Source organism: Triticum urartu, chromosome 1 (genome assembly GCF_003073215.2).
Source record: "Triticum urartu cultivar G1812 chromosome 1, Tu2.1, whole genome shotgun sequence".
Taxonomy (NCBI): Eukaryota; Viridiplantae; Streptophyta; class Magnoliopsida; order Poales; family Poaceae; genus Triticum; species Triticum urartu.
In genome coordinates this window covers 79,591,096-79,604,808 of record NC_053022.1, presented here as the reverse complement: position 1 = coordinate 79,604,808, position 13,713 = coordinate 79,591,096, and the positions used below count along the sequence as shown (strand labels likewise).

The 13,713-nt window shown below is 45.7% G+C and overlaps 1 pseudogene; it reads left to right on the top strand.

Annotated features, from left to right (window-relative positions):
* Window positions 1-1,540: 1,540 nt before the first annotated feature.
* LOC125510169 lies at window positions 1,541-12,574 on the top strand (annotated as a pseudogene).
* The last annotated feature ends 1,139 nt before the right edge of the window (window positions 12,575-13,713 follow it).

Below are 13,713 nucleotides of genomic sequence, written 5' to 3'. Positions count from 1 at the left end.
GGTAGTACCGCTCTTTGCTTCAACGCAACAGGGCTGGTCTAGCTCCTGCCGCGCAAGCGGTAGTACCGTAGTGCCCCGCGGTAGTACCGCATGTCGGGACTGGGTAAGTGGGTCACTGTTGGATTTTTCCTATCACTATATAAGGGGAGTCTTCTTCTCCGAATTGACCACCTCTTCCATCCCTAAGCTCCATTGCTGCTCTAACCTCCATTTTCTCTCGATCTCTCTCCCTAGCCAATCGAATTTGTTGATTCTCTATGGATTGATTGAGAAGACCTCGATCTACACTTCCACCAAGATAAATTTGATTCTCCCTAGTAATCCCTTGCGGATCTTGTTACTCTTGGGTGTTTGAGCACCTTAGATGGTTGAGGTCACCGCGGTGCTATAGTCCATTGTGGTGAAGCTTCGTGGTGTCACTGGGAGCCTCCAATTAAGTTGTAGAGATTGTCCCACCTTGTTTGTAAAGGTTCGGTTGCCGCCTCCAAGGGCACCAATAGTGGAATCACGGTATCTCGCATTGTGTGAGGGCGTGAGAAGAATACGGTGGCCCTAGTGGCTTCTTGGAAAGCATTATGCCTACACACCGCTCCAACGGAGACGTACTTCCCCTCAAAGGGAAGGAATTTCGGTAACACATCCTCGTCTCCATCGACTCCACTTTTGGTTATCTCTCACCTTTATTTGCGCAAGCTTATTTTGTGTTCTATCCCTTGCTTACTTGCGTGCTTGTTGTTGTTGCATCATATAGGCTGCTCACCTAGTTGCATATCTAGACAACCTACTTTGCTGCAAAATTTAATTTGGTAAAGAAAATCTAAAAATTGTTAGGTGCCTATTCACCCCCCCTAGTCAACTATATCGATCCTTTCAGTGGGCCTATTGTATTGTGCCTTCTTCCATTTGTTTATTTTTGTGTCGGACGATTATTAAGGAAAAAATTATATGAGACCATGTATAACGGTTAGCAGGTGAGACCCGTCCTGATGGATGACATGTGGCATTCACAAATCACAAAGCAGATACTTTGTGATTTGTAAATGTCACGTGTCATCTATCAGGATTGGTCTCGCGTGAGACCTGGTCTCATAGAATTCTTTTCTCGATTACTAGTATGATATTTTTAATGAAGATGGTTGTGTGATGCAGAGGCCGGGATTATCCTTATTTTCTACTAGATTTTTCTTTTCAAAATCTACATGCACGCCGACTGTTTTAGATGAGCCTGTCTACGGGGCAAGGGCATGCGCGTCGATGTACAGTCGCGTTCAACAAGATGCAACCAAAACGAGTCTTGCCAAGCGCCTGGTGTGGCCGGTGGAGATAGTGGAGTTCCGTTTGAGAGGCCTTCAATCCCCGGACGGTTTCTCCATCTCCATCCTTTAAAATCCTTTGAAAACGCAAACACGCACGTGCGGCTGCTTCTAGATCCTTAAAGTAAAGCGAATGATGTCCATTAATCAATTCCCTGTCGCTGCCGACGTACATTGCCTACAAAACGAACCACAGCTCCACACAAGTCGTACTAGCAACCGAAGGATAGCACACACGCACGCACAGGAGATACGATGGGGCCATTTTCGCGGTTCCTCGTGGCGGTGGCGCTTCTCCCCGTCATCGGCGCCGCCGGCGGCGACCGCCGGCATCTTCAGCTTCGGCGACTCGCTCACCGACACCGAGAACTCGCTACGTCTCGCAGCCACCCGCGCGGGGCCGTCCAGCCGGCCGCCCTACGGCGAGACCTTCTTCCGGCGCCCCACTGGCCGGGCGTCCGACGGCCGCCTCGTCGTGGACTTCATCGGTGACCACCAGCTAAACCAACAGTTTCAGTATGGTAGTGCATTGATACGCTTGTAGATCATTGACTCACGTGAGACGTTGATCTTGGTACCAGGGCCGGGCCCACAAATTTCAGGGGCCCTAAATTTTTAAATAAGCTTAGTATGTATTTCTGAAAAAAACTACTCCTGCAAAATGGGCCTCTCATGGCGTTGGGCCGATCCAGCGCGTCCGCAGATCTCCTGATCAATCGATCGGAAACAGGATCGTAGGTGCCCTAAAAAATAGAAAACGGGATCATCCGGAGTAATCGGATCGACCTCAAAAGGCAAAATCACAAAGGGTCTGTCTAGGTCTCAGTCGACTTCGACTAACGTCATCTCTAAACTAATCGCACGTTAATTTCCATTCGCTTGGCTGGAGTTCGCATTCCCTGTTGGCCTTCGTCGGCATGTATTGCCTTACCACGTGGGCTGTTGTTGGGCTGTATTGTTTTCTCCTTTTTATTATTTGTGATTTTTACTGGATCGCTAGAACATTGTTCCATTAGGTGTATTGCTATACAGCATGATGTAGTTCGTATTGTTTTTACGCTAGCGTTGCTAATGCTCTGTTCCTTCTTTTCTTTTCATCTTGTTATTTTTCCTTTATTTATCATTTAAAAAATATTATTTATATTTTTAAATGATAAAGAAATCTTTAATGTAACAAAGAAAATAAATAGAAAAACAAACAAAATGAAAAGAAGAAGACAATTTAGTTGCCCGTGATCGACAGATAAGCAACTATATGTGTCCGACTAATGTGCACATATCTATCATTTTTGTTCTCTTTTTTTGCGTGTTGTCTAGCTTTCTGTTCTGTTTCCTAGGTTTTCTGATTTAATTTTTCCTGTTATTTGTTCAATGCTTTTATTATATTTCATTTTTAGTTACATGTTCACCAAAAAAAAGGAAGCACATTTTTGCATTCGTCGTTATACTTCAGAAAAAGTGTTTGTACATTTCAAAAACGTCCATAGTATATTGAGAAAATAGTTGTGTAATTATAAAAATATTCAAAAATATTTAAAAATATTTACCATATATTTTAAAATATTCAATGTGTATTTGAAAAGATAATGAAGGTGTAGGGAGCAGCTAGTTGCTGGTACTTGTATCCCTTATTATGGGTCATGTTACACCATGTAGTTACTGTTGAGATATGGCGTGCAATAGTTTTTTCATAAAAAAATGGCAGAACGCCACTAAGTTGCAATCGTGTTGAAAAAATGCAGTTGTAGCCAGGATCCACACTTGAAGTTGCATTCCTACTGTCTGACATGCAATTGGCCCACCCCCTCTCTCGCTGCCCCCTCTGACAAAACAAATGTCCAGTTGCAACCAATGTTGGAGGACATGCAATTGCGGTCCGGTGCGGCCCTTGCAGTTGCGGGGTTGTTGTCGGGCTTGCAACTGGCATGCCCCATCGTCAGAACAAAAAAGTCCAGTCACGGTCGGGTTACAAGACATGTAGCTGTGCTCGGGTGCGACACTTGCAGTTGCATGCCTAGCGTCAGACATGCAACTGGCCCGCCCCCTCTCCCGCCGCCCACACTGACAAAACAAAGGTCCAGCTGCAACCATGTTGGGGGACATGCAGTTGTGGTCCGATGCGGCGCTTGTAGTTGTGGGGCCGTTGTCGGGCTTGCAACTGGCCCGCTCCCTCCAGCGGCGCCCCCTCCGACAGAATAAAAAAGTTTAGTTTGTGGTCGGGTTACAAGACATGCAGTTGCAGTTGGGTGCGACACTTGCAGTTGCATTCCTAGTGTCGGACATGCAACTAACCCGTCCCCTCTCCCGCCGCCGCCTTCGGCAAGACAAAGGTCCAGTTGCAACCATGTTGGGGGACAAGCAGTTGCGGTCGGGTGTGGCGCTCGCAGTTGGGGGGATGTTGTCGGGCTTGCAACTGGCCCGCCCCCTCTACCGACACCCCCTTCGACAGAACAAGAAAGTTCAGTGGCGGTAGGGCTAGAAGACATGTAGTTGCGGTCGGGTGCGACACTTGCAGTTGCATGCCTAGTGTCGGACATGCAATTGGCCCGCCCCCTCTCCCGCCGCCCCCTCCGGGAAAATAAAGGCCCAGTTGCAACCATGTTGGGGAAATTGTAGTTGCAGCCGGGTGCGGCGGTTGCAGTTGCGGGGCTGTTGTCGGGCGTGCAACTGGCCCGGCCCCTCTAGCGGCGCCCCCTCCGACAGAACAAAAAAAATCCAGTGTTGGTCGGGTTACAAGACATGTAGTCACGGTCGGGTGCGACACTTGCTGTTGCATTCCTAGTGTCAGACATGCAACTAGCCCTCCTCCTTCGACAAAATAAAGGTTCAGTTGCAACCATGTTGGGGGACATGCAATTGCGGTCAAGCGCGACACTTGCAGTTGCATGCCTAGTCTCAGATATGCAACTGCCCCTCTCCCGCCGCTCATCTAAAACAAATGTTAGTTGCAGTCATTTGAGTAGACATGCAATTGCACTCGAAGATGACACTTGCAGTTGCATGCCTAGTGTTAGACATGCAACTGCCTGTCTCTCTAGCCGTCCTTCGATAAAACAAAGTTAGTTGCAGTTGAGGGTAACACTTGCAATTACATGCCTAGTATCAGACAAACAACTTCACCATCTCTCTATACAAAAGAAACAAAAAGTTGATAATGCGCCCGTCAGGTGTGTGTTGTAATACTTACAAATGCACATAAGTTGGGGCATATACAGTTGGTCAATGACTAATAATTATAAAAGTAGAAAAAAACTAAGTTAAAAAAAGACAACTAGGCTTAGACAAAATAGTCATCTTTGCTCTATGTACCAATTTTTTTTTAGGTTGATGGAGACAAACATGCGCAGGGGTCGATATCACCCTCCCCCGTCCTGACGAGTTTGACAATCGGCGGCCCATTAGTTATGGAAAGAACACCACTTATTGAAAGGAAGAGAGGAAAAATGAGGAGCAAGACAACGATGCAGGGCGAATTGAACTAGCCCCTCCTTCTCACTTGTTTCAAAAAGCATGAAATAAAAACCCATCCTGAGAAAGAGAAAAGCCAACACGACAAAGCATTAACTAGGCCGTAAACAAAACACATCCGTCAACAATACACGAACCCGACGACCGGAATCCACATCTGCCAAATCGACTGAGTTTTAGCTAATTCTCTTTCCACCGAGGAAATGTCAAAAAAATTCAAACTAGTTTGGTAAAAAAGAAAAAAAGAAAAAACAAATTAAAGTAAAAATAAAATGAGAAGAAAACAAAAAACGAAACAAAAATAAAAATAGTTTGTCTAACAAAAAAGAGAAAAATAGTTTTTCTAACAAAATAGAGAAAAATAGTTTTGTATCAAGTTTTTTTAGGGGTAAGTATCAAGTTAAATGTATATTTGGGGAAAATGAATCATTGAAGAGCACTAACAGAAAGAATGGACAATGAGAGTATGGATGGTCAGCCCTGTTTTTCCTTTTTCTGATTTGAATGGATCCAGCACAAAAGGAATGTATTTGTGGAAGAATGAGGAAAGCCGCCGTAGTAGTGTCTTCCTACTGCTGCAGGCAAAATTATCACTGGAAAAAACAATATGGAAAAAGCCCAGCTGACAACGGCCGTCCCATCACGCAGCCCAGCCCCAACAACAAACAAAGAATAAATAAACGGGCCGCCAAACCAGCTAGTCTGAAAAGAAAGCACGCGCGGGTGATTTTCATGTACGCTTGCGCGAATCGTATAGCATCTGGATCGAACAGCTGGTCAGTGGACTAAGACTTCGCGACTACGTCGCTATAGCCTACAGGAAGCGGAATCGTCGCGTCGCCGGTGACGCTCCTCAGGCCACCGCTGGATTGAAAATGGGATCGTCGGATCGATTAGTGACCGTGACAGTTCCAACAAGAAGAGGAGATCACGATCTGCTCATTCCCAACACATTTCTCCTCAAGTTTCAATGATAGACAAAATCCTCTTTCTATAATCCCCGGGTTAATCTATTTTTCTTCAGTCAATTTGACTCCGTAGTCTTCTTATAACCCTATTCTCCGTAAACTTGAAGGAAAAAGGGTTAACCCGGGGATTTCCTAGCAGCAGAGTGGTCCAAGGGCAAAGTCAGCAAGGGGATCGCATACCTAACTCAATCCTTCAGGTTATTTTGTTTCAATTTAATGCCATAATTCATGTGTTGTTTGTGTGCTAAGATTTCATCTAGAAAAGTAGTTACACTTTGTTTTTGAAGATTGCTTACCGCCCCTGCTGCGCAGTAGAAAAGTAATTTGAGCTGAAAACAAGTTTTTCAATGAATAAGTGTGATTCTTGATATATTATATTTCTATGTAACACATTATAGCCTATATATTACTATTATAGGTCTATTTTTCTAGTGCGGTAGGCCTTGTTTTAGAGTTTGGCACAGGGCCCCATATTTTGTCGGCCTGGCCCTGCTTGGTACGTGGAGCAGCTGAGGCGCTGGGGGTACCTCACCCGCCGCCGTACCTTGCCGGCAAGAGCGCGGAGGATTTTCGGCGCGGCGTGAACTTCGCCGTCGGCGGAGCGACGACGCTTGGCCCGGATTTCTTAAAGAGCAGAGGGCTTGAGCCATTCGTGCCCGTCTCTTTCACAAACCAAGCCACCTGGTTCAAGAACGTTTCGCAGCTTCTTGGCTCGGTTCACTCTGACTGTGGCCTCACCGACGGCGGTGGTTGAGCCAAGGGGAGAGGGCTATGGGCAGGTGACTGTGGCTCCTTCCTCTCCTCCGACGGCCTCTGTGGCCGCCCAGCCCGTGACGCCTTCCTGCCGGAGGGCCGAGACGGGCAGGGAGTACGGGCAGGCGGCTCACGTACTCCTCTCCCCCGGTGCGCCTGAGTCCCACGGCGTTGGGTCGAGGTCAACGTCGGCGGGGCTTCTGAGTTCTCCTTCGCTGATCACAGCAGCTCCTGTGGAGCCTTCGATGGGTGCAGCTCCACACTATGGTCGAGGTGAGGTTGGAGGCCTTACTTTGGGCGGGCCCACTCGGGAGGAGGTGATCGCGTTTGGAGGAATTTCGGATCCAGTTTCTGAGGGGCGGCGGATGAGTTGCCGGCTCCAGGACCGTCCGGAGGTTGACGACATGCAGCAGAGGTGCGCCATGCGGGCGGCCAAACTTCGTGATATTGAGGTTACCACTGGTATGTCGGTCAACACTAACTAATTCAATTTTGCATTTTTCTGATAATGAGACTATTAATAATGCAAATCAATTAGGTGTTTCACTAGGTAGTAATGCTAGTGAAATCTCTAATTCTGTGAATGACTTACTCGATTTCGAAGCGGAATGCGCTTTAAAAATGATTCGAAACTTAGCAGTCAAACCCACGAATGACTCAGATGTAGAGGCATTGGGAGTTAGGGTGCTGGATACCTTTTGTGCGGACCTTACACTACCCTTTCCCAAGTCAGAGGAAGAGGATGACGCCATCGAGGGTGAAGTAGTTAGATCCACAGAGCCCGGTTGTGAGGACCGGGTGGAGGATCAGAACAAACCTAAACGAAAGTGGAAGCGAAAAATTTATCCGGCATCGGCGGTGCGCAGGAGTGCTAGGATATGTACTTCTAAAAAATTCCATGAAGAAATATGAGAGGAATCTTTTGGAATAGCAGATGTCTGAAAGACTTGGCTAAAAGAAGGTTTCTTGCGGATGCGTCGATTGAGCATAGATTGAATTTTATTGCTCTTTCGGAAACTGGTAGAGATAATTTTGCGCCCCGGTTCCTCTATACTTTATCGGGCGGTGTCGATTTTGATTGGCACTTCCTGCCTTCGCGAGGAAGATCGGGAGGGATCTTACTTGGAGTGAGATGTGATTCGTTGGAAGTCCGAAGCGTAGTGATGGGTGACTTCGCGGTTAAGTTTCGGGTTAGGTCCAAAGATGATGGGTTTAATTGGACTCTGGTGGCGGTGTATGGTGCAGCGCAGCCCGAGTTTAAACCGGAGTTTCTGGTGGATCTTGTCCGAATTTGCGGCTCCGAGCAGCTCACGATTTTAGTTGGGGTGACTTCAATATCATTAGAAGGAGAGAGAAAAAGAATAATGACAATTTCGACGGCAGATGGTCGTTTATGTTCAATATCATTATTGAAAGCCTGGATCTGAGAGAGAGATATAGCTTTCTGGTAGAAAATTTACTTGGGCTAATAATTTGCCAAACCCGACGTTTGAGAAGCTGGATCGATTCCTAGCGAGCGTCGAGTGGGAACAGAAATTCTCTTTGGTAATGATCCAGGCTCTCTCGCGCGGAATTTCTGATCACACACCGTTGTTCGTGGACTCGGGTGAGCCAAACCACGTAGGAAACACAAATTGCTTTTCATTCGAGCTGGCATGATTTGAGCGTGAAGACTTCTTGGATCTGATAGCCAGGGAATGGGCTAAGGATGCAGGAGGTAGGACTTCTGTTGAGCGCTGGCAGAATAAGATTAGGCATTTGAGAAGTTTCTTACATGGGTGGGCTAAGCACCTTAGTGGGATTTATAAGGTTGAAAAGGAAAGGCTTCTTTCACTTATTCAGTCCCTAGATTTAAAAGCCGAATCCACGATGTTGCAAGCCACAGAGCTTCATGCTAAACTTGAAACGGAGATGAGGTTTAAAGAGCTTCTCCCCGAGGAAGAATTAAAGTGGGTGTTGTGGGCTAAGGTCCGCAAGGTTTTCCAGGGGAACGCGGACACTCAATTCTTTCACTTGATTGTTAATGGCAAACACAGAAAGAAGAGAATCTTCCATCTTGAACAAGATGAAGGAACTATTTTAGGACAAGATAACCTCAAACTATACATTACCGAGTACTATAAACAGTTGTTTGGACCTCCGGAGGATAGTTCAGGATCCCTGAATGAGTCCAGGGTGGAGGATGTGCCTCAACTCACTGCTGATGAAAATGATATTTTGATTGCCCCGTTCTCGGAGAAAGAGGTGTTTGAAGCTATTGCGTAGATGAAGAACAATAAGGCTCCAGGATCGGATGGATTTCCAGCGGAGTTATATAAAAAGTGTTGGCATATTATTAAGGGGGATTTGTTACCAATGTTCCATGATCTATTCTCTGGACAGCTTCAGTTATTTCATTTAAATTTTGGAACAATAACATTGCTTCCTAAGAAAATGGAAGCTGTGAGAATTGAGCAGTTCAGGCCGATATGCCTCCTCAATGTTAGTTTTGAAAATCTTCACCAAGGTAGGGACTAATAGGTTCACACAGATTGCACATTCTGTGGTGCAGCATTTCCAAACTGCTTTCATGTCGGACAGAAACATCCTAGAAGGGGTGGTGGTCCTTCATGAAACGCTCCACGAAATCCACTCGAAAAAATTAGATGGAGTTGTTTTTAAGGTGGATTTCGAGAAAGCGTACGATAAAGTCAAATGGCCGTTCCTTCAACAGGCCTTGCGTATGAAAGGTTTTGATGAAGCCTGGCGACGCCAGGTAGAATCGTTCACGCAAAAAGGGAGTGTTGGAATTAGAGTGAATGACGACATAGGTCATTACTTCCAGACACATAAGGGCCCGAGACAAGGGGATCCGATGTCTCCTATCCTGTTCAACATTGTAGCTGATATGTTGGCAATTTTGATAGGAAGGGCTAAGGAGGCTGGTCAGGTGGGTGGCTTGATACCTTATCTAGTTGATGGAGGTGTGTCCATCCTTTAGTACGCCGATGATACGATCATCTTTATGGAGCATGACTTGCCCAAAGCGAGAAATATGAAGTTGGTGTTATGCTTATTTGAACAATTGACCGGGTTAAAGGTTAATTTTCACAAAAGCGAATTGTTCTGTTTTGGTAGAGCCAATGACGAACAAGAGGCATGTAGGCAATTGTTTAGGTGTGAATTGGGGACTTTACTTTTTACGTACTTAGGTATACCAATCCACCATCGTAAGCTGACAAATAGAGAATGAAAGTGCATCGAGGACCGATTTGAAAAGAAACTGAGTTGCTGGAAGGGCAAGCTCATGTCATACGGAGGCCGATTAATTTTGATTAACTTGGTTCTCATGAGTATGCCTATGTTTCTTTTGTCGTTCTTCGAAGTCCTAGTTGGAGTTAGGAAAATACTAGACTTCTATCGATCCCGATTTTTCTGGCAGAGCGATGAATTAAAAAGAAAATACAGACTTGCCAAATGGGATATCATCTGTCGACCAAAATGCCAAGGGGGGAAGAATCTTGAGGTCAAGAACAGATGTCTTCTTAGCAAGTGGTTGTGGAAGCTATCGACTGAGACTGATGCCACTTGGGCGCAGATCCTCCGTAGTAAGTATCTTCACTCCAAAACTTTGTCACAGGTGTCAGCAAGGCCGACTGACTCACCTTTTTGGAAAGGGCTTATGAAAGTCAAGTTAACCTTGTTTAATAGTACAAAGTTTATTATTGGCAATGGTGCTAATACACGATTTTGGAAGGATACTTGACTCGGAGAGACCCCCCTTGCCATTCAATACCTGTCTCTGTATCGTATTGTTCAACGACGTGAGGCGTTCGTTGCAACAATACTTCAATCCATCCCCCTTAATATTCAGTTCAGAAGGACGCTAATTGGCAATCTTGGGAAGAATGGCTCCATCTAGTAAGTAGACTGATGGAGGTTCAACTAACTCAACAACCGGATAAATTACGTTGGAAGCTTACTAGGTCTGGAGAGTTTACTGTTGAATCAATGTATGTTGATGTTATCAATACAAGCTCGATTCCTAGGTCCAAACATGTTTGGGCTGTTAAAGTTCCGTTGAAAATCAAAGTGTTTATGTGGTTTGTCCATCAACAAGTAATATTAACCAAGGACAATTTGGCAAAACGTAATTGGACATGATTTACTAGGTGTAGTTTCTGTGATCAGGATGAAACCATCAAACACCTCTTTCTTGATTGCCTGTTAGCAAAAGTCTTATGGCGGACAGTCCATATTGCATTTAACATTACTCCACCGAGTTCTGTCAACACGTTATTTGAAACGTGGCTTAACGGGATTGAGTCCGAAACAGCGAGACATATTTGAGTAGGAGTTTGTGCTTTATTGTGGGCAGTATGGAACTGCAGAAATGATTTGATCTTTAACAGAACAACAACTATTCATTTTTTGTAGGTTATTTTCGGAGCCACTGCGTTGATCCGTATGTGGTCGCTACTCACTTCGACGGAGGCCAGGGAGTGTTTGGTTACTGGATCTACCCGCTGGGAGATGGTAGCGCGGGATATGTTCAACCGGTTTGGATGGCGATCATATAATAGGATAGGCAATTAGTTTTCATGTCTCTCTTATGCCAGGCCGTTGTGGCTTTTCATGGCCAGTTTGTTTTTGGCCCTTTTGGCTCTTTGTGAGCTCTCTTTCTTTCGTTTTGAGATTATAAGACTTTGTTGAACCTATTTTTCGTTATATTAAGATGGCCGTATGCATGGTTCTGATGCAGAGGTCGGGGAGTCTCCCTTTTTTAAAAAACTTGATTTCTACTAGTACTCTATTTTATTAATATATACAAACTTATTTAATTACACGTGCGCTCTGTCTTTTCTAGCGATTTTTTGAGGAAAAACACGCGGGCTATATCTTTATTATTGTGACATATACACATGGCTGCATGCATGCATGGTGTTGTGTACAGGCTCTCCCTGCAGACTGGTCGATTTAATAATCTTGTCTTTTTCATGATGGGTGCATCGTCACCTTGTACTAACAGACCGTACAAGGATCATGGCGAGCTCGCTCTTCATCGTCGGTGAGATTGGAGTAAACGATTACCTCGTCGCGTTCGCCGGTAACACCACCGTCCGGGAGGCGCGGACCTTCGTGCCGCACATCGTCGGCGCCGTCCGTTCAGTCGTGGCCGTAAGCCAGCACACTCCCGTGACCACTGATATTTTCTTTTCTTTTTTGAAACGGAGGCAAAGATGACCACTGATATACGGAGTATCAGTCAGTCAAAATAAAGTGAATGAAGATATCAGGAGGTGCTCGCCGCCGGAGCGAGGACCGTACTGATTCCGGGGATGATACCGCTCGGCTGCGACCCACATCTGCTCGCCCTCTACCAGAGCGGCGACCACGACCCGGCGTCCGGCTGCATCAAGTCTCTCAACGACCTCGCGGAGCTGCACAACCGCGCGCTGAACGGCATGCTCGGAGAGCTCCGGCGAGCGCACCCGGTGACGACCATCCTCTACGCCGACCTCTACGGTGCCGTCGCCGACCTCATCGCGTCGCCCCGGAAATACGGTACGCATGAATGCGCCAGTAATCATCAGCCACTAGCAGCTAATCATCAGCTTTCTCCTGACCTCGTCTTCTCCGTCGGTCTCAGGGTTCAGGGATGAGCCGCTGGCGGCGTGCTGCGGCGGGAGCGGCGTACAACTTCAACATGACGGCGTTCTGCGGCGCGGCCGGGACGGCGGCGTGCGCCGACCCGCCCGAGTACGTGTCCTGGGACGGAGTGCACTTCACGGAGGCCGCCAACAGGCACACGGCCTGTGCCACGTTGAAGACCAACTCGCATGCTCTGCTCAATTCGTGGACGGCGGAGGCGAGACGAAGGATTGGGTGCGCGGTGCGCCTAAAAGCTTAAGCCTAACTAAGACAGCGACAGGGAGTAGAGCAGTTCCGGCTAAATTAATCCATGCCGTGCACGTTCTCCTGCTAAGGCATCTAACTACACTTTTTGACTAGGCAGGCTGCTCGTGTTGCCGTGTGCGGTGCATTTGTAAAGGAAAATGTGTTTCAATTAGATGCACACCGTGATTGTTTGAAGGAATTGAAAATTTTAGTGATCATGCTTGAAAAAGTTGTACTCTCTTCGTTCTTTTTTTAGTTCACATATAAAATTTGTCTGAAGTCAAACTTTATAAAGTTTGACCAACTTTATAGAAATAAATACCAACATTCACAATGTGAAACCAATATCATTAAATGTGGCATAAATTTAATTTTCATATATTGTATAACTTAGTATCATAGATGTTAGTATCTGTTTATATAAATATGATCAAACTTTATGAAGTTTGACTTCAGACAATTCTAATATGCAAAGTAAAAAGGACCGAAAGAAGTATCTGCATGCTCACTCACTTTGATTCATTGTATTTGTCATCAGTTTTTTTTACATGGATGTGACATATGAGTCATATATACAAAACTCAGTAAAGAGATGCAGTTGGATTGGAGCAACGATATTGCCGCTAATTCACCTGCACACAAGTTCCTAAAAGTCCGTTGCTAGCCCATTCTAAAAGATGGGACCATGAGCAATGAACATACTTGGGTTGGAGATGATTGACTAAAAATGCAGGTCGTTGAACAACAAAATTTTCATCGTAACATCAAGAAAAGATTCCAACTTCATAAATAACCAAACCAACAAAAACAACATAACACATAAAACTCACCAGATTCGAATAATTGGATCCGCAAGGACACATACCTCTCGGGCTCTATGGCACCGCCACAAAGAACCGGAGTAATTTCTTTTTTTTTTTAAAAAAAACTCCACAGCTACCTCTAGAAGTTAATGAAGACTGCACCTCTCAACGCCAAGATGGCAACCGTGGGCGAGGGGACAAGAAGATTAACTCCGGCAGCGACTAGGGCTCACTACCATACAGATCTGAATAGCACTAACCCCTCATCATTGACCGTCTAATGACCATTGCGTCAGTGATGAGCACTAGCTAGCACTCATTGGCCATGCGAGACGCGCCAGTGATAACACATTTGGTGCTTGGCTTGATGCTTATCACAAACTGGCCAAACAATGACCAGTCATAGAGTGTGTGTAGCTACGACCAAAATGGGCTAACAATTTTCAGAGTGCAACAGACAACACATGTCAGGAAAAATGCAACACGAATCTCAGAGCAAAAATCAACGACCAAGAAGTTGACAGACTCAAA